Source organism: Eucalyptus grandis, chromosome 3 (assembly GCF_016545825.1).
Source record: "Eucalyptus grandis isolate ANBG69807.140 chromosome 3, ASM1654582v1, whole genome shotgun sequence".
NCBI lineage: Eukaryota > Viridiplantae > Streptophyta > Magnoliopsida > Myrtales > Myrtaceae > Eucalyptus > Eucalyptus grandis.
Window position 1 is genome coordinate 60,167,735 of NC_052614.1, and position 4,880 is coordinate 60,172,614.

Below are 4,880 nucleotides of genomic sequence, written 5' to 3' on the forward strand. Positions count from 1 at the left end.
TCTATAACATTGGTTGATTGACACGCGTTCGTCAACAGGTCACGTTCATATTGAGATTGCCGATCACAAGTTCGATTGGAGGTCGAGGTTTGTAATTCGCACCATCCGGGCCTTCGTAGAACAATCTTTCTGCAACGATTCACATCATTTGGTATCAGAGCTTGCTTCTAGAAGGTCTATTTATCTTTAATTTTTGTTTATATTCAGCAATTTGAGATTTATTGAGCTAGGGTTTCGCTTCTAGCCAATTTAGGGATCTAATTGCTTTTGTGCGTCCATATGTAATTGTTTGCTATTGGTTTTAATTTTTTTTCCTAGCATCTTAAATTGTATTTGAGTTCGTCAAAAAAAAAAGAAAAAAAAGAAAAAGTTCATAAAAAAAAGAAGAGAAAGAAAACGCACACAAAAGTGCGCAAGAGAAAAAAAACAAATTAGTCATAAAAAGAATAGCCGAACAAAAAAAAAATCAAGAAGGCGACTCGTTTGTTAGTAGACCGAATTGAAACAAAATCAGTAGTGATTTGCTTTTCAATTGGAATTTTGAAAGTTGTACTTGTTGGTTTGAAATTGTTACTTGCTGAAACAAAATCAGTAGTGATCTAATCTTGTTTGATTAGTTTGATTGATTGTTGTGAGGGGGCTGAGAGATAGATTTTGAGTCCAATAAAGAGCTTGTGAAAAGAGAATACGAGAGGGAAAATGCAAGAGTGTCTAAGCTTAATTGAGAGTGGAAAAACCTAGACTTGAGTTAAACATGGGGAGTGATAAACACCTTGAGAGAAACACGTGAGGGAGCGATTGGTGAGGATTTTTGTGACTATAATCTCATCAAAATTTCTCATCATATAACGTAATCTCATCAAAATTTCTTCAAAAGAAATTATACAATTGAAAAGGAACGATGACAAATATTTAATCAAAATGCCTATTTTCTAAAAATTACATGAAATGTTCATGAATTTTATTGATACAAATAATTACAAGGGAAACGGAACCTTGCATTCTTGAAGCTTACAAAGTGGTTTGAATTTACATGTAATATGAAGATGAATACAAGAAAATCTTGATAGAAAGCAGGGAAACACAAAGGAAATCCCTTTACAAGAAAAGAATATAAAATGGGAACCTAAGGACTAGGTGGGATCATGTGGAAATGCTTGTTATCATGGGCCAAGTGTTCCTCATCAATCAAGGCATCGTCTTCTGGCTCCTCAATATGAGCTCGTTGAAAACCTTGAGGCTTGGGAATATCGGGCAATTGAACCTCAAGCTCAGGTTCTACTTGACGATAGATGTAATTGATGGTAGCATGATGAGTCCTCATCTCTCCCTCCAAGTCGGCTTCATCCACAACGATCACATAATGCAAGGAACTGGAGTACAAATTCCGGTGTGGCTTGAATCGCGGCCTTGATATGGTCAATTTGGTTTTCCTCAATGACTTCATCATGATAATCAATACAATATAACCCCAATTTGAGGATTGGCAGGATCATTTAAAGCACTCGATATTAGCGGAGTACCCTTAAAGGGTAATACGGCGTTAAATCTATTAATCCCATGAGGGTGAGTGGGTCGTCAACTCTACTAACAAGGCACAACTAAAGATTTCCAAGCCATCGAAAATGCCATTGGATTAAGCTAGGGTTGAGGTTTTTGAGGAAATGAAACCATATAGAGAAAGACCATGACGGAAAGAATTCATTTCTTTGGCAAAATCCAAGAGTGGGATGATGATATTTTGTGACATTGACGATCTTCATGTGGGGCAAATTCTTGGATATGGAAAAGAGCCAAATTTGGAGAAGTCCTAATGGGGCATTAAGTGTCACACCTCGAACCCTGGACATGCGCACATCCCTTGGTGGTCGACTAAATTGTGACGTTCCCAAGACGCATTGCCGACCCAATCGATTTATGCATATGCGGAAGCGAACTAATAAATCCCTAACCAACAAACAAACACATGGGATAGTAGAACATGCTAACACTTTTTTCATACAATGCATTTTATATACAGTCAAGCCAAACATACAATTTATATACAGGAGTCTAAATCAAAAAGAGCTACTAAGCCACCTAAGCTCTGGACTCTCTAATCTCTGGCTCCGGGTCCTCCATGACACCATCACCGGTGTTGATAACCATAGGGTGCCCTATTTCCCACTCTCCGGTCCTGACGGGAGGCCCATCAAAACCTCCCATAGGACCCTCCCAAACCTTATTGGGCTTGTTCAAGTACCACACTTTGAAACGATGAAATACCAAGTGGGGTAGAACCTCATCGACCCAAACAGTGGACTCAACTAACTCACGGGTCAGGTTGGTCCCGAGAATAGGGAAATAGGAGTGCTGAAAGTCTCCTGAGGAACCCTGTAACGTACATGATGTACCTCTATCTAAGGACCTGAAAAATTTTAAACCACGATGGGGTGAGATAAATCTCAGCGAGTCTACACCCTAAACCCCGATTAGGAAGAGAATTCACCTAGAGACAGCCTAATCATGCACCGTACAAAACTTACCTCACCTCAACACCTCCTTGCACATTAGTACATCTCATATATCATATATAAAAGTAGCAAGCGTACTCAATAATTGGAACACATCATTTTCATATATCAATCAATCACAGGGGTCTCGATTATAAGGCCAAATCGTTATAACACGTCCCATTCCGTGCCACACAATTTTGTCCCATAATCAGGCGTGGCTATTTTAATCACTCAAGTGTATCCCAATTAATCACGACTCAACGGCCACGACCAACTCATCAGTTGGCATTCATTCGGCATAACTGAGCGTAGTCTCACTTCATCGGGCATGTCAACGTCTACATCTAGATGGCATTTCCGAAGGAGCATCGGCCTAGCTTCCACTGCGACCGACATCCATTGACATGGGGTATTCCTAAGGGAGCATCGCCCCCAGCTTTCATTGGGTGACGAGTTCCGATAGGGATCACATGCACATCCATGTCCAGCTAATAACATTGTGCTTTTTACCAAAAAGTCTTAATTTCAAATAATGGACTTGACATATTCCAGTAAAATAACTAAGAGTGGTCACACATTTAATTTGGTTCATAAAAGCAGTACCCTCCCAATTTTAAAATCCACAATTTTATATAGTACATATAATATTTTCATGTCAAAACCCAACACCCGGTATTTTTCTAATTAAATACCACAATTTCATATTTTTGAAATAATAATTCAAAAATCAACAACAAGCACTCAATTGCACAAACCAATACAACTATGGCGATTAGCGTAAAATTCTAACAACCGGCTATTCTGGTATAATTTACGCTAATGAACATTTAATTAAATAAATTGCAAAATATTAATTAAACCACTTAATTAAATTAAATAACCTAATCTAACCAACCTAATTGAACTAATTAAATTAATCTACCAAGCTAACTAATTTTAATCTAATTAAACTAATTACATAACCTAACTAATTCCTAACTAAATCAATCTAACCAACCTAGTTGAACCAACTAACTAACTGACTAAATAATTACTCTAACTAAATTATCCTTAATCCTAATTAAGGCTAACTAATCCACTAATCATTAAATAAGCCTAACTAATCCCCTTTAAGTGCAATTAACCCCATAATTAAAGCTTAAGATGTTAACTCATCGGTTTAGTGAGACAACGGGCCTACGGCAACACCAAAGGAGGCTCGGAAGGGGCTAAAAACGGCCTAGCAAGCTCATAGATTAAGCTATGAGTTCGGTTCTGCGAAGGGCTGAACCGGTGGGCTAGCGGAACCGGACGGGGGCAGGCGATCACGGGGACTAGTGGCTAGATGAGCAGGGACCGATAGCCAACCAGCTAGACGGGTAGCGAACGAACGCGAGCTAGCTGCGGACGGGTAGTAGGGCTAGTCGACGGTCAAGTAGGGGCTAGACTTGCAAGTTTGGGAACGGCAAGAGGCGGACACAGGTGAGGGAGCTGGCGTCGGGCTCGGTCGCTGTTGGCTGGTGCGGGCGAAGAAGTTGATGGCCTAACGTGCGGCAGGGATGGAGGGGCTAAGCAGAGGGAAAATGGAGGAGAAGAAGATGCAGTAGTTCTGCTAGGCTGGTTGCATGGGAGGAAGAAGGAGGAGAAACAAGGGGGACAAGGGGGAGAGGAGGTCAAGGCATGCACCAATGAGCTCCCATGCCAGATATTTTGCACTCAAGTGGTCTAATCCCAAAGTCTTGTGCCCTCCTTTGTCAAGGCCTGAACCAATGGCTGATTTTCCTTGAAATCCTCTCACAAAGAAGCCAAATTGGCACCCCAAAAATGCTCAAGCTGCAGCCATACGAATTTTTAGTAAAATCCTTCTCAATTTCTTCATAACCCAAGTGAAATTGAAGGCTAAAAATCCTAAGGGAGCAGCCCCTACGAATTTGCACCATTTCTTCACAATTTACTTCAATTTGGTAGCCCAAAATTCATCTAATTATGCCCATCCGAATTTCCTTGGATTTAATTTGCCAAATTCCAATTTTCCGCCAAAATCCGGGCTTGCCAAAAATTCTTCAAAGGATGCGACGATGTCCTAAAAATAAATCGTGACACGCTTGAACTTTCGATTCCGAAACCAAGTTCATTTCCGTGTTTAAAATCAACCGGACGCAATTTGAGTGTGACCCAATCTACCGAGTAGCTTTTAGGGATTTTATCGCGTTTGGCCCATAGTCGATAATTCTCGATCCACGTTTGTGCATCTTCGACTCATCGGCGACTCTCGATTGTTGTAAAAATCTCAAGATTTTAATTACGGGTACCAGGTATAGAATTGATAGAAAAATCGGTTTCGTGCCGTTTGACATGAATTTTGTAATCAGGTGGAATCACTCATAATTTAATTACGTGCTTCTG